Genomic DNA, 21,725 nt, shown 5'->3' on the forward strand with positions numbered 1-21,725 from the left:
AGAAGACATAAGGGGTCATTAGATGTCATTTTAAATCATCAGTATTACCAGAGGTTATTTTTAGTACACATTTAGTATTATTACCATGGTGGTAGTAAAAACAGTCTGAACTGACAAAACCACATTTTACAGATAAACACCCAGGGTCGTAGCAATCATTTTAGGGGTGGGGGGGCTGGCTAACTCAAAAGCAGTAAAACCTTCGGCTAGCACTAACATCACCATCTGTGTTTTAATTCAACAAATCAGTTCAGGTGAACGCAGACAACGTGATTAATATTAATGATAGCCTGCAGGCATTATTAGCGTGACAGAAACTGAGTTGTTGACAATATGCAATCTACCTGAGACAAGACGTAAGCCATCTTTGACTATTATACGTCATCTTTGTTTATTGTCAAGTCATCTTTGACTATTGTAAGTTAATGTTGTTAAATAGATGAAAACATTTTACATTTTGGTAACTTTTAGTGAGTTCTAAATCTCGGACCTCTTTATTGTTTCACTGAGACACTGAATCACCAATAATTACTCATGCAACCAGCCAAAAAACTGAAGGGGACAGACATTCAGGATTTCTTTCATAGGGTCATGTGTGTAACAACAATAATCTTATGTCATAGTATAGCCTACATCTAAACAATGATATTGTTCTTTGGCTTTTCCATGTTTTTGTTTGGCCAATATATATGATTTAGATTAATGGTAATGGTAATGTTTGTGACATACAGTACTGTGCAAAAGTCTTATACACATAAGATGTTTCCCAAAAACATTTGTCTTAAGATGGTTATTTATATCTGCTACTTTAGTGTGTCAATAGGAAATATCCTAAATATATAAATATATACTCCTAAACATTCCTTTTGCAAATAGAATAGAATAGAATAGAAGAACAGGAGCCCTGCAACAGATGGCATGGCCTTCACAGAGCCCCCCACTGAACATCGGGTCAGTCTGGGATTACATGAAGAGACAGAAGTAATTGAGACAGCCTAAATAAATAAAAGAACTGTCACAAATTATCCAAGAATCTGCCAACAACCAAGAAAAAGTGTCCAGGTGTAAGTAGGAGAATTGGTGCTGTTTTGAATGCAAAAGTGTTCACACCAAATATTGATTTAGCTCTTTTTCTGTTTACTGAAATTTGTATGATGTTAATTGATTAATGAAAACTATTTATGCCATTATTTTTTTTAGAAATCCTCACTTTGAAAGTTTTTCACAAGTGCCTAAAACTTTTGCACAGTACTGTATATATTTGAGGGAAAAAATAGTATTTGAACAAGTCGACAGTGTAGACAGAGAGATGACACAAGCTTCTAAAATTGTTCAGGTAAGATCATATTTGACACTGACATTAACCCTAAAAAGGGCAAGCATATAAAAGGAACCTCTGAAAATTAATTAATAGCTATTTTTCAAAACATTAGGGCCCACATAATACATTTCCAAGTTTTTTTATTTTGTTTGTTTGTTTTTTCTAAAATATTGCTTTTATTTTTCAATTTTATAGCTTGTAGAAATCACGAAAATAACTATGAAAAGATAGGAGCATTTGCCTCAAGGTCAGCTGCCTTCTCAGAAATTATGCCAAACTTAATATACAAAGTTGCATGTCCTCAGTATTTTCAGGGACCCCCTTTTAAGAAAAAAAAAAAACATTTTTTTTTTTTTGCTCCTCTCCCCATCCTCTTAAATGTTTATATCCCCCAGGACACAAAAACCTTCTTAGAGTTAAGGAATATTTTTTTTATGCTTTGATTCTTTGGTTCTGGCTGACTGGACCAATGTTTGAAATGTTTGAGAGCAGTCATTAAATTCTACGATAAATCTTCTGTTTAATAAGAACATTTTCATTCATCCATGGTTGCTACATTTTAGTAAAAAATTCGAATTATTAAAAGTTCTATCATTAAAAAATGCTTTCTTAAATGTGCAGTTGATATCCTTTTCTATTTAAAACTGTCATATTGTGATGAGATTTAGTGTCCCCCCAGTTTTCAGATCGTTCTTATGCCCTTGTAAACACCTCTATTTTGTCCTATTTTTATACTCTGTTCCATCTCAATAAATAGCTGATGGTATCTTGCAATCAGAATGTAAATGTGTTACTAAAAATATATTATGCTGTCATATACTACGACAATACGTGCTATGCAATCTTCAGCAAATGACACTAACTACAGTAGAACAGAAGTGCATAAGGCCTTAAAATGCTTCAATGTGGTGTTTTTCAATGCTATAAATGGTTTAGATCAGTGGTTCTCAACTGGTGGATTATGATCCAAAAATGGGTTGCATGTCTCTTCTGATGAAAAAAAATAAATAAAATACTAAATGCAAAATATGCAAGCAGCGATGACGGACCTAAGCACAACTGGTCCATTTCCACCTGGTGCCTTTCGGAAAACAATGCAAGGTGGACACATGCATTTGGCATTTGACATTATTCTAAACAATTTTGAAGCAATTTGGGTAAATAGAAGACAGCTATTTTAAAGTATGTTGTAAGAGCCACACTTCGTGCTGCCAGGTGGTGGCGCTAAGACCGTGACCCTAAATAGTCACATCCATTTTAAATACTTACCCGCACACTTTTATTCACTTTACAGTGCAACTGCAAATTAGTCTCTATATTAGTAAACCAATAGATACAGATGAACAAATCAAATCAATAAACTTGTTTTTGTATCAAACTGTAATTCCAGAAGCTGCGCAAATAAATCCACTCTGTCTCTCCCTCTCTCACGCAGCTGTCAGCAGTGTCAAAAGTGTGAGCGCGCGAAGTGAAAAAGTGCTTTGTCACATAGATACTGAACTTAAGATGTTACGCATTTATAAACTTTTCTAAACCTGTTAATTCGACATGCAAATGGTGTTATAACACATATCTGTAAGCGTGATGCGATAAAACGATATAATTCTTGTTTATAATCAACAAAGCTGTTAACATTGCAAGCACGTGGCGGCGAACGCCTTTCATATCTTGGCGCTCCCTCATTTTTCATAATGCAGCACATTTGCAAGAAAGGCAGAAATAGCAAAAATACTTTGTGTAATGTACCAGCTGCATGATGAAGAGAGACACTTAAACACCTGTAACATCTCTCATCTCCATCTCTAGTTCCATCCAGGGTCGGAAATTAACGGAGGCTCTGGATTAAAAAATCCCTTTGCAATCTGATATAGTTCCTAATTAATATACCCATCGCATTCTTCATTTGAATTTTCACTGAACATTATTTGTTTTGTGCCATCCGTTGTGCAGATGGTGCAGAGTCAGTGGCGGATGCTTGCACCGCCATGCATAAACACGCACAGACGGGAACTCCGCTTCTCACGATTTGCGTCAGTTCGGTATCATGCTCACATGCTACAATGATCAAATGCTACAATGTAGTTAATAACAATATTAACAAAAAATAATATCTGGATGCATTAAATAGCCTCGATGTTTAATAAAACATTATTAATGATACAATAATAATTTTACAGAACATTAAACACTTCATATCTCTGACTAATGTTCATTGTCAGAAACAATATTATATGTTTGTTGAAAATGAACAGCTCCTAACAGCACTTACATTGTAGCCAGTTATTTTAGAAGTTGTTATAATATTTCTAATCTTGTAAACAAATTATATAATGTTGTGCAATACAATGTTGTCACTTCACATGTCATTTGAGAGGTGTTTCTAACATTAGTTTTGTTTAGATCCCAAACTTTATATAAGGGGTGGGTGAAATGACCAAAATCTTATATCATGACATGAATAATTTTAAATCACGATAACGATATATATCACAATATACAGTAGTTTAAAATAAAATTGTATTAGATATTAAGCTGTAATTAGATATTATGTCGCAATGTGTCATTTTAAGTATTCCAGTCAGTGAATTAAATACTTTATAAATGAAAACTTAATCTTATATAATTTTCACTTTATTTGCAAGTTGACAAACATAAAATAAATAAAGCCACATTTCAGTCTGATGATGTGCACTAATCTTCTTCTTTTTATTTTTATTATTATACTTATAATAATAATAATTATTATTTTTAGTAGTATTAACTTTCCTCAAGAAACTTAACATCTCAAAGCAATGCAACAAAGAAAATAAAAAATAAAAAGAATCCATAAATAAATACTTAATTAGGCTCTTAGTGTTTTAGTAACCTATATAAAGAAAATATAAAATATCTGAAGGAAAATACGGTATGGATGGTTTGCTTTCTGATATTAAACATCATTTGAACTGAATTTTAGAAAGGGTTTTGATGTGTATTTCAGAAACCCACATGACATTGAGAGAAACCAGAATGAGTAGTGGGTGTGATCTGCGCTTTTTCTGTCACAGGAGCACAAATGAAGGGACTGGGATGACTTCAATACTCACACGCACTTGTGTGTTTCAGATTGCGCATCCGTGCAACCCCTGCACAAAACACAGCAGTGCATGTTTGGATGGTAGGCATGTTTGGAGTGTGGGATGAATCTCATTGAATTTGCCTTGGTGGTCGCTCAAGCAAAATTTCGGGCCTCAGTAGCGGATTCAGTGACATTTTCTTGTGTTCTAGACATGCTTTTCATCTAATGACACGTGCAGCTGTCAGTGAAAAACCATGTGTTTCATAATTTCTCTCAGTCTCACATGAAACACTGACCACTGATAGGCATGCGCACATGGATATTTACATACTGTATATCGACATACACAATGTACAAACCTTGCAAATTGCAGTTTTCTGCTCGGTATCACATTGTCTAATGCCAAACCAATTCCACACCATGGAAGACACACTTTTTCCTTCATAATCTCTTCTCATCTTCTCATTCAAATGAATTTTCAGAATGAGTAATCACACCGCCTCACTCCATTTATCCGTCAGAGTGCATATGTGCTGTAAACATTTCTCATGTGACAATTTTGTGTTACCGTGATAGAGACGATAATCCAAAATTTATACCAGTTGGCAAATGTCTACTGGTATATATTGCCTACCCCTACTTTATATCTTACTGTCCCACCTTTATGGCTTTTTATGACAAAAATGTCCTTCCTTAGAAAAAGCTTTCATATAACTGATCTTTTTGTATTATTGTTCTCAAATTCATATCAGGTCATGGTCAGACAAGTGGCTTTGGTTCCTTTGTGTTTTTATGCCAATTCCTGCCGAGGTTACTCAGATAATTGTGCAGATGTGGTCTTTTGGGAATAATTCACCAATGGAGCTTTGCTGTCCTCTATTGGACATTTCTGGTACTGTGTCTGAACAAACTGACACCAAAAGTTTATATATCAACCTAAAATTTGGAACAGAACTGGGATAGAAATATGGCTTTGATTTTCTAGTATTTTTACATTTCAGTTGATATTTTTTGCATATTTTATTTATATAAAATTAAAAAGTTTGTGCAGTACATTTTCATTACAATAAACTTAAAATTGTATAACTTTTATTGTTTAAAACAGCTTTCACTTGCACAATAAACTGCCAAGTGTCTTCTTTCAAAAGAAACCAGGCTTAGTCCTGTACTCCCTAGCGTTCATGAGTTACAATCATTTAAGTTTGAAAAGGTCATTTTCTGTTTTGTTTTTCAAAAAAGAGGAGTGACAGTTAACAGGTTTGGGGTGCTACAGAGCCCCCCCCCCCCACATGCCCATGTATGCCCCCATTAACAAACATACAGCTGAATTTTCATCAAAATCACACAATGCACACAGAAGATATAAGGAACTTCCTGTTTCACATTTTTAGCCATAAATGTATTGCTGCGCCATCAAAAATCCATCGCAATTTAGCATCTACAATGACTTGGCATGATGTTGCACAAATTTGGTGCCAGTCACATTAATCCCCTAGGAGAAGTATTTAAAAGTTCAGAGACTGCAATATTCAAAAAATCCAAAATGGCTGACTTCCTGTTGGGTGGACCTAATGACTATAATTATGAAAGTTGTTTGGCTTAATGAAAACTATATATGAATCAATTTTGGTGACTGTAAGTGAAAATAGGGGTGCTACAGAGCCCCCCTCATGGCCGAAGACTCTGTGCAAAATTTTAATGCATGTTAAGTACCCCAAAAGTACAGAAAACCTTGAAATAATTATAATGATAATAAATATAGCTGCAAGCAGCGGTGATGTGCCCAAGCACTACGGCGCCATTGCCACCTGGTGGCTCTAGGAAAACAAAGCATGGTGGGTGCATGCATTTGAGAGGGTAAATGTGTCACACAAAGTGTCACACTTCCTGTTGTCAGTTGGTGGCACTATGACTGTAACCCACAATAGCCACATCAATGCGATTAGCCGACATGACCAACATACTGCTCAAGTCTGATCTATAGCTGCCAATGCACATAGAAGATATGAGACACTTCCTATTTCCCTTTTTTCGCCATAAATGTATTGCTTCGCCATGGCTACACAGTTCCAGATATCAAAAATCTGTTCACAATTTAGCATCTACAATGTCTTGGCATCATGTTGACCCAATTTAGTGAGAATTGTGTGAATACTCTAGGAGGAGTATTTAAAAGTTCAGGGCCTGCAATTTTCAAAAAATGCACATTCAATCCAAAATAGCTGCCTTCCTGTTCGACAGAGCTAATGACTATAATTTATAAAGTTGTCCAGCTTGATGAGATCAATATATGTAGCAAGTTTGGTGACCGCAGAAGAAACTGATCCCACCACTTTTGTCAAAAAGTGGCACTACAGAGCTCCACAGTCACGTCCATGTGTTAACTCTAGCCCAGGCCTAATGGCCAACAACTCTGATGTGTTTGCAAAATATCATGAAATTTCAAGCATGCCAAGTACCTCAAAAATATGTGAATATAGATAAAAAGGAATAATGACATTTAATGTGTTGCCATGGCAACAGTATTAAAGATATCAAGAATCCCTTCAGAATCTTGACATAATTCTAAAACATTTTGATACAATTCAGGTAAACATAAGAGGGATATTTCAAAGTCTGTTAAAAGTGCCACACTTCCTTCCACCAGTTGTTGGTGTTACGACCATGACCCACAATAGCCACATCAATGTGATCAGCCCGCAAGGCCTAAAATTTGGCTCAATTTTGAGGTAAATCACATGATGCACGCAGAAGATATGAGACACTTCCTTTTTCCCATTTTTTATGTTAATTATCGTATCGCCATGGCAACACCATTCAATATATATGAAAAATCTATTTGCAATTTAGCATTGTCAATGTCTTGGCATGATGTCGCCCGCATTTGGTACCTGTAACATGAAATCCCTAGGAGGAGTATTTCAAATTCCAGAGCATGCATTTTTCAAACAATCCAAAATGGCCAACTTCCTGTTGGGCAGAGCTTATGAGTGTCAGAGCGAAAGTTGTCTGGCTTGAAGTGATCTATATGTGAAAATTGGATTTGTGGAACAGCACATTTACACTGTCAGAATTAACAATCATTATTGGACCAGCTTTTGCGTGAATATTGAATAGATTGCGTACACGTAGCAAGAGTTCCCCACTATCAATTAATGACTTAAATATGCTTAAAAGTAGGGAAACTGGACAAACCTCTTCCACTTTACACATTTTCCCAACAAAAGTGGAAGAGCATAACATCAAACAGATAATTGCATATTGCTCGGACCACATTGGGGATCAGGATTTTGAGAAAAATCAACAAACTGAACAAATGCAACTTAAAAAGGGACACTTTTCCAAAGTATTTAATTCATGTTTACCGGAAACGTTTCAAATACATTAAGGTGCGCAAGTCATGTTAATTAAGAATATTGATGTTGCTGATGGGCTTGTAAATGGTGTCTGTGGTGCTGTAACAGACATAGCCCTTAATACAAACAACACAATTGTGAATGCAGTATTTGTTCAGTTTGGTGATGATAAAGTTGGGTATACCACTTGAAAGCATACACCACCACCTAGAAACATCTTGAATTCCTCTCCAATTACTTTAGAGGAAGAGCGAGTTAACAGCAAGGGTGGGTTGTGTAAGCAGTTCCCATTAATGTTGGTATGTCAGGGCTCCAGACTGCGAATAAAATGGTTGCAAATGCGACCAAAAATAATTGATTGCGACAGTCATTTAAATTCTAGTCGCCATTGGCGACAGTCAGGTTGTGTTTGCTCGTAGGCGGTTTCGTCAGATATCATCTTGTGAGTTACTGAATACATCTATAGAGCGGCAGAGTGTCTCGCGCCGCTTTTCACCCGTTCTGTTGTGCAAGCTTGCTGCACCACATGCAACAACAAACCCAGCGCAAGAGAGTCGTGACCAAATGACTCTTTTAAACCAGATCTTTTTCATGAATCACCCGAAAAGAACTGAGGGTATGAACTCAGGAGCTCAGGTTAGCAGTTTGTCTGCAAATCAGCTGTGAGCTCACAACTGGGAATGCATACATTTCAAAATAAGAGTCCTATGTGTATTTGGGGCTTCTTGATCATTAAAAGTCCCATACTGTGTACAACATATATATATATACAGGGTTGGGGAGTAACGGAATACATGTAACGGGATTACATATTTAAAATACAAAATATAAGTAACTGTATTCCACTACAGTTACAATTTAAATCATTGGTAATTAGAATACAGTTACATTCAAAAAGTATTTTGATTACTGAAGAGATTACTTTGCATTTTATTGTCATTTTTTTCGTTTAATATTTAGTCCTTTCAGATGGAAAACATTTGTCCATATAAATGATGTGATCCAAAGTGCATTTGAACAGCAGAGAAACACTTTCTTATGATGTGTTACATTCATACGAGCAGACAGAGAAATAAGTTTGAAGTAAGTTTGGAGCAGAAGAATTAGAAATAAACCTTGCATGTAAAATGGCTAGAAATAGCATTTTAGCTTAGCGTAAAGCTGACAATTTACACATGTTACCAGGCACGATCATATTTTTTTATCAAGAAAATTCATGTTAGATCATAATTTTTTTTTATGCTAGTAAGATCTTTGATATTAGGGCAAAAATTGTATTCTTGATAATATTTTCTGTATTGTTTTCCTGTAAAAATATCAAAAAATCCTTAAAACAAAATCAGTTAGATTTATTTTGTTTTAGAAACAACACTGCAAAAAATATTTAGGTTTTTCAGAGAATGTATTTTTAACATGTGTATTTTGTCTTACTGTACTGGCAGAGTTTTTATAGTCAAAACAAGTGAAAAAATCTACCAGTGCTGAAGAAGTAATCCAGAGTATTTAGAATACATTACTGACCTTGAGTAATCTAATGGAATACGTTACAAATTACATTTTACAACATGTATTCTGTAATCTGTAGTGGAATACATTTCAACAGTAACCCTCCCAACCCTGTATATATAGTATACACATACATACACACACACACAGATCAGCCACAACACTAAAACCACCTGCCTAATATTGTGTAGGTCCCCATCGTGCCACCAAAACAGCGCCATTCTGAGATGATATTTTTCTCACTACAATTGTACAGAGCGGTTATCTGAGTTACCGTAGACTTTGTCAGTTCGAACCAGTCTGGCCATTGTCTGTTGACCTCTCTCATCAATAAGGCGTTTCCATCCACAGAACTTCTGCTCACTGGATGTTTTTGGCACCATTCGGAGTAAATTCTAGACTGTTGTGTGAAAATCCCATCAGATCAGTAGTTACAGAAATACTCAAACCAGCCCGTATGGCACCAACAATCATCCATGCGATTATCTAATCAGCCAATCATGTGGCAGCAGTGCAGTGCATAAAATCATGCAGATACGGGTCAGGAGCTTCAGGAGCTCCTAAGTAATTTTTTTAGTCTGGAGCCCTGCATGTGCTTGCACTGTACACAAAGTGTAAGGATTAACTGTCAATGAAGCAGTCATATCACTAAATAAGATTTTTGCAGCTGGACAGGCATATGTTGCTTTAAGTTGAGTCAAGACTTTAAGTGGGTTGATCATTCAAGATTTTGCTGATAAAGCAATTTATTGGAAAAACAACATCCAAGAATGTATCAACACAATGCCACAATTTGAACTTTATAACATTTCACCACATAACACCAAAAAATCTTTTTCAATTATCCTAATGAATGTTTTACACTGCCATTTGCTAGATTTAACGGCTTCAATCCAATCCTATAATTATAGCTGTATAGCTGTAACAGAGACATGGCTGCCTGCAAACAGATCAAGTGAATCCACTTGCATTGAAGGCTACCACTTTCACTGTGCTCCACATTGTTTTGCTAACAGTACAGACAACCCTCTGTTAAACTCAAATTGACACCAAAAACATGGTGCTGTTGGCATATACTGTAGAACTAATAATGATTACAATATTTTGGACATTCCCAATGTTAACATAGAGTACATAATATGTCAACTCAACAAACTTTATATAATCACAGTTGTTATTTACAGGCCACCACAATATCGCTTATCTTTGTTTCAAAAATATATTACCAAACTCTGCAATACATTAAACAATATGTCAGATAATATATTTTTAATTGGTTATTGGAACCATGATGAATTGAAAACACACACAATGTCTACATTGATGGTAAACCTAGGCTATGTTCAGTGTGTCAAAGAACCTACCACTGAAAATGGAACATTGATTGATCATGTGTACAAGAAAATTACATCTAAATATACTACCATTGCAAAAGTTATGCCAGTATATTTCAGTACACATGAAGCAATTCATTGTACATTTTCACAAACATAACCGTGTTTCTATAACATATAAAATTGTGTAACTGAATACAGCGTCTGCCTCATAATTGCCATGTTGGTGTAATCAGGAATGGCCCATTGGTAACCATTCACAATTTAATGCTGATTAAACCAAGCATGACCAAGTTATACCCACTTCCTGGCCGACTTCCTGTTGAGCGGAGCTTAAGACTGTCAGTGTGGAGTTGTCTGCCTTGATGAGCTCTATATATGTACCAAGTTTAGAGACTGTAGCTGAAAAAAGGTGTGCTACAGAGCATCCCAAAAATGCATATTTTAAAGGGGGCAAAACAGAGACACCCCCCCCCCCCCCAATGTGAAATTTTGCTCAGCCCTAATGGTTAACAACTCTGATGTGTGCCAAATGTCATGTAAATTTAAGCATTCCCAGTGCCTCAAAACACACCTAATATATAAAGAAAGGAATCATAACATTCAAGGTGTTGCCATGGCAACATTATAAAAGATATCAATAAATCCTTACCACTTTCACATCAGCGTTGTCCTGACATTATTTTAAACAAGTTTGAAGCAATTCAGGTAAAAATGAGAGTGCTATTCCAATGTCTGTAAAAAGTGCCACACTTCCTGCTGCCAGTTGGTGGCATTATGACCATGCCCCACAATAGTCACATCCATGTGATCAGCCCCCAATACCAAATATAAATCTTAATTTTGATCTAAATCACACAATGCATGCCGAAGATATGAGCACTTCCTGTTTCTCAATCTTCACCATAAATGTATCGCCTCACCATGGCAACACCGTTCGATATATAAAACATCTGTTCGCAATTTAACATCTTCAATGTCTTGGCATGATGTTGGCCACATTTGGTGCTTGTCACATAAATCACCTAGGAGGAGTATTTCATTTTCCAGAGTATGCATTTTACAAACAAACCAAAATGGCCGACTTCCTGTTGGGCGGAGCTAATACAAGCCAATGGGAGATATGTCTGTCATGGTGAGAACAATGTCCTCACCAAAACTTGTGAATATCAGACAAACTCTGTGGCAACCACAGCGATAAACTCATTCGAAATGTTAGGGGCGCTATGGAGTCCACTGGCCACACCCAACACATATGACAAAAGAATTATAAAATCTTGCCAAACTTTGATGGGTGTGCCAAGTTCAATAGTTTTTAAAAATGTAATAAGCATTTACGAACTGGGGGCGCTGTGGAACCGATGAGGCACGTCTATGCTGAATTGCAATATCATATCAAAAGATGTCCTAAGATGTGTATGTGTAAACTTTCATAAGTTTTCAGCCATCGTAAGCCCCTCAAAACACTGCATGAAAATTTGAAAATACCACATTGCATCCAACATGGCTGACTTCCTGTTGGGCAGAGTCAAATACAACCAAGTGAACTTTGCCTAACATGATGAGAGCAGTAACCATACCAAATCTTGTGCACATCTGAGCAACTTCATCCCAACCATTGCCTGCGTTTGGAGGCACTGTAGAGCTCCTCGACCACACCCAAGCCTAAACACTACATAACTTTTTGATTTTACGTAGGTCTGATGTGTGTGCCAAGTTTCTTGAGTTTTCAAGCATGATGAATGCCTTATAAATGGGTGAATGCATTACAAATAAAAATAATTGTGAAAAAACATTCCAAAAACAATAGGGCTTTAGCACCTTCGGTGCAGGCCTCCGGTGCTCGGGCCCTAATAATAATCCTTAGAAGAACAATAGGGTCTCCGCACTTTCAGTGCTTGGGCCCTAATAATATTCCTTGGAAGAACAATAAGGTCTCTGCACTTTCAGTGCTTGGGCCCTAATAATCCTTAGAAGAACAATAGGGCCTCCGCACTTTGAGTGCTTGGGCCCTAATAATAATAATCCTTAGAAAAACACTAGGGCCTCTGCACTTTCAGTGCTTGGGCCCTAATAATAATCCTTAGAAGAACAACAGGGCCCCCACACTTTTAGTGCTTGGGCCCTAATAATAATAATCCTTAGAAGAACAATAGGGTCTCTGCACTTTCAGTGATTGGGCCCTAATAATAAAATGCAACTAACCATTTAATTGTGCATAGTTAGTATAGCAAAAACAGGCTGATCAGCTTTAAAAATGGTGGAGGAAACACTTCATCTTTTGTTGCTGTAGTCTAAGGTTGTGAATGCAATCAAACTCTACAGCATTTTGGTGCAAATTAGTTTGTCACTTGTTAATATCGCTAAAAGTAACACAATATTTGGCCCAGTGTTTGTTCCATGTGTTAGGCTGCTAAATCAGACTGCTTCTGTTGTTTATGCATTTACAAAATTGTTCATTTTTATATTCAGCCTGTGATGTTAATAATTTAGTGGGTCTATGCTCTATGACAATACTGGTACTGTTTTGGGTCACCAATTGTGTTGGCTTGTCTAATGTAAAATATGTGTCCTGATGCAAAACCAGTTGAGAACCACTGGTTTAGACTGAGTACCATTTCATGCAATTCACGATATATGTGAAAACTACAGTTCATTTTCTTGTGAAAGACTCACTCCATGCCCTGGGCTGTCTGTCTGGCGATGTCGATCAGCTGAAACATCTGGAAGTTTGTCTCTTGTACGTGTAGATGTTTGTAGAGACTACTGCCTTCACACCACTGCGTCACAATGGCCAAGTTTGCCTTGGTCATGTATCCCATAAACAAAACAATATTGACATGCCTGGTCTTCCTGTGATGAAGAAGAAGAAACATATTTACTAGCATCACTAATGGAGATGAGATATCTTGCACATGTTGAGAACGGCGCTACATGAGAGTTGAAGAATGAAATTTTTCTAGTGTTTTAGTAATACTCTCAAAGTTAAATCTTAAAACCTAATTTCGCTTTGGTTTTCCTGATGTTTTACCTGAGAACAGCCACTTCATTGCGAAAGGCCTGAAACTGCTCTGGTGTCGGATCTGTGACATTTAAAATCTTCACAGCAACGTCACCTGAAAGGAGCAAACTCATTTATACTCAGTTAGATTTTCACCCTCCAATGTATAAAAATATCACTTGGTAAAGAAAGTTATATCAATCGTGTGTTTTAATAACATCTGACACGTTATTCTTAAGTATAGATACATAGGCAGCTACTTTCTAAGGCAGCAACCAAACTGAAATGCAACCACATGAGTCAGAGAATTTAGAACACTCTTCAAAAGCAGCAAGGGTCATTTTCACATCTGCTGGTAAACTTCTATAGTAGTAAATGGGAGACCACAGAAAATATTATTTTTGCATTCCCATTTGCTCCATCATGAAAAAAAAAAATTTGAATTACATGATGTACCGATTAATTAATCCCATATCAATATTTAATGAAAAAGGCCCCAAATAAAGATAATTTAGTAGATAATACTTAAAAAAAAATGTACAATATAAATAAATAATATAAGTAAAAAAAATTAAATACATTACGTCATATACATATATTGTGGCAGCAGACAAGTAAAGCATTTAAACAGTACAAAAGTAGCTCTAAAAGTCAAAATATTATTTGTTTTCCATCTGTGCTATGTTTAACTTGGTCAACGTCTCGCTAGGTTTTATCGTCTCTTGAGCATGTCATGTGATAGGCTGTTCTGCCTGCTCTTGTTGGTTTGACAAGGCGTGTTGTCTGTACAGTTGCGCTGACTGCCCCCTACTGCCACTGATTCGCAAAAACATCAACATCAAGGTGGTACATCAAGCTTGAATTGCTCCGATGACAGAAACATTCCATATTCCGTAATTTACGTATGGGTCAAGGGTCATTATTCATTGCATACATGTTTTTTACATGTTCATTTATAATTAAATCCACTAAAATACAAAGTACACACAAATATTGTGTAAAACAGTAAAAATTTTAACTTGACTGGACAATTTATCATCAATATTTTTTGGTATTGAATGAATTAGCATTTCTCTTAATAATTTTTTTTTCACTGAGCTGTGTGCAATGCATTCTGAAATGGCCATAATCATGTTGCCTGTCTTTTGGAAAAGCCTTCAAGTCAGATGCACACCTTTGATGCCTTACAATGGGGCTTTGGAACAAAGCTAATGATTGCAATAAAAAAATATATAAATATAGCCGCAAGCGGCTATTATCGGGGGTCAAGCACATATGGCGAGATGACCAAAATAAACAAATTTGACAGAAAAGATCCTGTGGATGCTTTGGACAGCTATTTTGGTGTGACATTTCACCTGCTTTGAGCACAGCTGCAAAAAATAGGATTGTCTTCATTTATAGCACCCCCTAGCATCAAAAATGAATGAAACTCGTTATGTTACCTCAGAGTGTTCCCTTGTCCATGTGTACAAATTTTTTAAGTTTGAAAATTACGCTCACAAGACACAGACATTATAGGCCACTCCCAAAATATATTTGCTTATATCTTTGGAACGATTCGATGCATCAAAATTATTTTGATGACTTTTTGTCAGGAGGGTCTGTATATACCAAGTTTCGTGAGAATTAGGCAAATGGCCTAGAACGAGTTAGAAAAAGTATGTTTTCTGAATAAATCTAAATTGTAAAAAAACGTTTCTTGCGGAAATGGAAATTCAAGTGACCACATCATTGTGGGGTACTGTTGGATTAAAAGAAGCTACAAATTTGTACTGTAGTCTATACGGTTCCGGAGTTATGAGCAAAAATGGAAATTAGCTAATTATACCCCCATTGTGTGGCCGATTGTCACAAAATTTGATATGCAGCTTCGAGTTGACACCCTGCTTGTGTATAGTAATTTCCATAACCCTCGGCCATTCCCAGTACAAGTTATAAGGTGCAGAAATTTTATTGGCCATTGGCAGCCATTTTTGTTAATTTGTCGAATAGATTTTTTAAGAATATATTAGCATCTGAACCAAAGAAGATGCATATTTAATTTAAACTATGTCACTCAAACAGCTTTAAATTTATGACAGTTTTTTAGTTGTAGTGCCCCCTAGGGGTGGAATTGTATGAATCTTTGCTGACGTCTTCTAAATGTCCTGTTGACTATCTGTACCGAGTTTGGTTACTTTCGGAGTTTGCTTTGAGTAGCTATTGATCACTTATACTATAAACCCTAATTCTCAAAATAATTAATTGTTTTGAGTAGAGAAATATTTAAGAATACAAATTAGTTCAAATAAATCATCCTTGATGAGTATTTAGAACTTTCTCTTTCTTTTGAGTTCACAAAAATTACACCTTTTAAGTAACCTGAATTGTTTAATGTTTTGAGTTTAATGAACTTTTCTCTTTAAATTTACAGGAAATTAAATTCACCTGAAAATGGGAAGCAGATTTTAATTTCCCAGCATGCATTACATGGCACTTGACAGGAAGAGTAAATGTTAAAATTAAGTGTTATGTATTATGTCTTTGAACATCAGAGGGTATGTTGTAAAAAAAACAAACCCATATAGTTTCACAACATTGGTGGTTCATTTGTTAAGGCTCTGGGTTGTTGACCAGAAGGTTGGGGGCTCAAGCCCCAGCACCACCAAGATGCCACTGTTGGGCCCTTGAGCAAGGCCCTTGACCCTATCTGCTCCAGGGGTGCCATATCATGGTTGACCCTGCACTGTGACCCCAGCTTAGTGAACAACTTGCTTTGCATAGAGCTGTGTGCTGCTCCTCTTGATACATGAGTCCTGCCTTCTTTGATTTTTTGGTCATTTCAAATTACATTGATGAGCAGTTTTAAATTACTAACCATGTTATATATATATATTAAAGATAGATAATAGGATGATGTTTTAAAGATGTATATTTTTTATATATTACGTACATCAGTACATATGCCTATATTTATATTATTTAAAAGGAAGAAAAAAATACCTGTATATGTCAGATGGAGCTCTAGAGAGACAGAGATGAGAGATGTAATGGGTGTTTAAGGATGAAATTGTCTGTTTTAATCGTTTCTCTTCACCCAGCAGCTGAGTAGTTCAGTGGTTCACAGAGCATTTGTTTTTGCTATTTCTGCCGATGTGATAAGGCAAAATCAGATCACTCCAATATTACCCGTAGCACTAGTGTGCTTCGTTGTTAAAAAAAACAGGAGCGAAAGCTTAATCACGTCGATTGTTTGCAGAGATTACTCTTTTTATATAGGTGTATCGACATTATTACAAATTAACAGGTTGAAGTTCAGCAAAAATGTGGCAGTGCACTGCGTGCTCACTCTCCACACATGTTCATTGAGCCGCGGACTGCTGCGAGAGAAGCTGTAGCACTGATGATCTAAGACTACAGTTGAAGTCAGAAGTTTAGATACACCTTAGCCAAATACATTTAAACTCAGTTTTTCACAATCCCTGACATTTAATCGTAAAAAACATTCCCTGTCTTAGGTCAGTTAGGATAACTACTTTATTTTAAGAATGTGAAATGTCAGAATAATAGTAAAGAGAATGATTTATTTCAGCTTTTATTTCTTTCATCACATTCCCAGTGGGTCAGAAGTTTACATACAATTTGTTAGTATTTGGTAGTATTGCCTTTAAATTGTTTAACTTGGGTGAAACATTGTGGGTAGTCTTCCACAAGCTTCTCACAATAAGTTGCTGGAATCTTGGTACATTCCTCCAGACAGAACTGGTGTAACTGAGTCAGGTTTGTAGGCCTCCTTGCTCACACATGCTTTTTCAGTTCTGCCCACAAATTTTCTATCGGATTGAGGTCAGGGCTTTGTGATGGCCACTCCAATACCTTGACTTTGTTGTCCTTAAGCCATTTTGCCACAACTTTGGAGGTATGCTTGGGGTCATTATCCATTTGGAAGACCCGTTTGTGACTAAGCTTTAACTTCCTGGCTGATGTCTTGAGATGTTGCTTCAAACATAAGTTTCCTTCCTCATGATGCCATCTATTTTGTGAAGCAAATCACCCCCACAACATGATGCTGCCACCCCCATGCTTCACGGTTGGGATGGTGTTTTTTGGCTTGCAAGCCTCACCCTTTTTCCTCCAAACATAACGATGGTCATTATGACCAAACAGTTCAATTTTTGTTTCATTAGACCAGAGGACATTTCTCCAAAAAGTAAGATCTTTGTCCCCATGTGCACTTGCAAACTGTAGTCTGGATTTTTTTATGGAGCAGTGGCTTCTTCCTTGCTGAGCAGCCTTCAGGTTATGTCAATATAGGACTCATTTTACTGTGGATATAGATACTTGTCTACCTGTTTTCTCCAGCATCTTCACAAGGTTCTTTGATGTTGATCTGGGATTGATTTGCACTTTTCGCACCAAACTATGTTCATCTCTAAGAGACAGAATGCTTCTCCTTCTTGAGCGGTATGATGGCTGTGTGGTCCCATGGTGTTTGTACTTGCATACTATTGTTTGTACAGATGAACATGGTACCATCAGCCATTTGGAAATTGCTCCCAAGTATGAACCAGATTTGTGGAGGTCAATTGGCTTTTTTTTTTTTTTTTTCATGATGTCAAGCAAAAAGGCACTGAGTTTGAAGGTAGGCCTTAAAATACATCCACAGGTACACCTCCCATTCAGTACCCCTCATAGCAGAAGCTAAGTGGCTAATTGTTTTTTGACATACTTTTCTGGAATTTTCCAAGCTGCTTAAAGGCACAGTTAACTTAGTGTATGTAAACTTCTGACCCACTGGAATTGTGATATCATCAATTAAAAGTGAAACAATCTGTCTGTAAACAATTGATGGAAAAATTACTCATGTCATGCACAAAGTAGATGCCCTAAACGACTTGCCAAAACTATAGTTTGCTAATATTAAATCTGTGGATGGGTTAAAAAATGAGTTTTAATGACTTCAACCTAAGTGTATGTAAACTTCTGACTTCAACTGTTATTCTTTTTGCTCAAATCTGATTTTTTTTGTTTGGTTGTTCACATGACATTTTAAATGTGGCCCATATCAGACATATGAGCAGCCGACACACTTAAACTGACCCACATGCGTTTAACCCTCCTTGAGCGTGCGTATAACAAACTCTGACATGTTCATCAATATAGTATGAATAATTAATTAAATGATAACAAAAAATTTAATTATCCATTTTTAACGCAGATAGGACACATGCCTATGTAACCGTGGCCAGCTGATAGACAGCTGTGCAATGTGTATAAACCTCACTCTCCTAAACTAGCCTTTAGCCTCCTTATTGGCGCACCCGCCTCCCATGCCGGAGATGCCGGTTTGAGTCCCATATGGAGCGGATAGAACAGGAGCGTCTGAATGGTGCTGTGACCTGGATGGGAGTGAGGTTTAAGGGGGTGAGTGTAATGGGAGTGAGCTAATATATAGCTGTGCAATGTGTATAAACCTCACTCTCCTGACCTCAGGAGGTGCACTAGCAACTGACACTAGAGGTTGTAGCCTTTAGTCTCCTTGTTAGCGCACCCACCTCCCATGCCAGAGACAATAGCTCGAGTCCCGTACGGAGCGGGTAGAACAGGAGCGTCACACCTATCCGATAATATGTCTGCGAGTGTTGGAGAAAGACTGTTGTTGGATAAATTATTTTTATGTAATCATTTGCCTTCGTATTGTGGAATTTATTATAATCATCAAAGTTCAAGTGTAATATTACCTATGAGCAAAACACTCCATAAAATGGAAAGACGTAGGAAAAACTGCATTACATATATGTAAGGTAAGAAGAGTTATCTTTATTTTATATTTCAATTGACTGGCTTGCATTCGTCTTTTGATACAGTTTGAGAAAACTGTTTTTTTGGAGCGAGTGACACGATCAAAAAGAGCCGTTATATAAATCTACATCTGTATATTTTCATATGCATATTTAACATGCAAACCAAACGAATCACTGAACCCAACTGTTGAAGCCTATCGGCTACTTTAATTTTTTTTCCTTAAAAAGAAACTGAATGCGTTAACTAGACAGATATGACTCGCACTTAAAAGTTTATAAATATAACAGGCATAGCCTATATATGCTGGAAATTAAGCGTGCAAATGGCGAATGTTGAATGTAAAAGTCACATTAAATCTGATCAGGCTGTTCACACCGAAGACACATTGGAAAAAAATCAGACACATTTCCGATTTAATTCCACATATAAAAGTGGCCCAGATCGGATTTGAAAATGTCAGATTCAAAGCGATTTTGACTGTTCACACGATCAACCAATTAACAGATATGTGTAACGTGAGTGAAAAATCTGATTTTGGCCACATTCAGCAGTGGTGTGAATGTAATATTATGATAGAAAGTGGGAAAAAATTGTGTGCAATCCCCTGCCAAATTTCATGCTCAGTTTGTATTAAATGACACAGACCTTTGCTATATCACAAATATAGCAAGCTTTTTTTTTTTTGTTTTTTTTTTTTTTTTGGTTATTGACGTTTTAAACTGGCAGCTTGTCTGGTCAAGCGTTCATGTCGAGCCTTGTTTTACAGTGCATCCGGAAAGTATTCACAGCACTTCACTTTTTCCACATTTTGTCATGTTACAGTCTTATTCCAAAATTGATTAAATTCATTATTTTCCTCAAAATTCTACAAACAATACCCCATAATGACAAATAAAAATAATTAGAAAATAAAAACATCACCCATGTAACAATGACTCAGGTTGAGTGGGATCCATGTGCAGTTTATTTAATACAGCAAGTTCAGAGTACAGACAAGCATGGGTCGAATAACCAGGGCAATCAACAATATCAGAGGCAGAGCAGTAACGTGGTGAAACAGGCAGAGGATAGAAATAGTCCAGGCAAATACAATGGTGTTGGGCCTCATGTAGTCAGATAGAAGACAAAGGCAGGCCTAACACAGTCGTAAAACCTAACTCAGGCCCCCACATAAGTCATAAATTATACTGATAAAAATCGCGCCAAAATCAAACAAAGGGAGTCCAAAACAGACTACAAATCCCATGAAGCCTTGCTCACTAAAGGATCGAACTCTCAACTCCTATTGGATGAGGTACACAACAGAACGCACCTCAACCATGACATCATCAGGAGTAGAAATAGCTCTGAAATGCTTCCGGGATTTGCTTCCAGCAACTTTGCCCGCCGTGTATAGACGCAGCTCATCGCTGCTCTCAGGTGCAGTCTCGTGGCACAAGGAAGTAACGTCTGACTTGAAACTGTGGCCATACAATCTCCATCTCGCTGGACGAGTTGAGATTACTCTGTGTTCAACCGAACACTCTAACGGATCTGAAGAAGACTGCCGAGCAATCCGCATCTTCATCCGTTTGCCTGCAGAAGTGAAGAGATGAAAGATTTCTCTTCCATCTTCAATCAAGTCGATGTTTCTGATTTCTCCGCCAGCCCGCCGAGAATCAGCAGCCGTACCACCCGCCGACAGAGCGAGGAAACGGCCTCCCGTCATCACCCAAGCCTCGTGGAGTTAAAGGATGGATGAACACAAATTCCACCTGCATCCTCATGCTATTCAAGTAAGAGGTTTACGTCTGGGCAGAGATAGAATATTATAGTGTGTTATTCTTGTTATGCTTGTACAGTTTACGGACCGCCATGTCCGCTCATTATTAATACTCAGGGTATTAATTATCACGAATTTGATTTGCTGTATTGTGGTCCAACCACATTGGGCCGTTGTGCATTTCCGCCATCGCAGGTGAGACCGGCAAACTGAGTTTATCCATTAAAGAATCAAAGAACATGGAACGGTTTACAAGCCGTCCACCACGTCTCTGAGTGATAAACTAACAGCTGCTTTCTCTCCCACGATCGCGAAATCGGCTTTGGGGCCATCACTTAATTCTCTCTCTCGTACTAACCACACTCACACACGCACACGCGATCCCTCACAAACATTCTCGGACACATTTTTGGCTAGTAGATAGCTTCGTGATAAAGCTCAGCTTTGTCCCTAAGCTATCGTACAAGCGGATACACACGGTAACTGGTAGACGCCATTGACTGGTTTCTCTCCGCCCACATTCACGGTCATATTCCCTGGCTGGAAGTCTCGCGTGACATACTCTCCACAAGAGTCACGTCCGCCATTTTGTGCGCGTCC

General features: G+C 37.2%; 1 pseudogene; it reads right to left on the minus strand.

Annotated features, from left to right (window-relative positions):
* The window catches only part of LOC127428016 (RAF proto-oncogene serine/threonine-protein kinase-like), a 77,776-nt pseudogene that overhangs the window by 38,902 nt on the left and 17,149 nt on the right, over positions 1-21,725 (minus strand).

The sequence above is a fragment of the Myxocyprinus asiaticus genome, chromosome 37 (assembly GCF_019703515.2).
Source record: "Myxocyprinus asiaticus isolate MX2 ecotype Aquarium Trade chromosome 37, UBuf_Myxa_2, whole genome shotgun sequence".
Lineage (NCBI taxonomy): Eukaryota > Metazoa > Chordata > Actinopteri > Cypriniformes > Catostomidae > Myxocyprinus > Myxocyprinus asiaticus.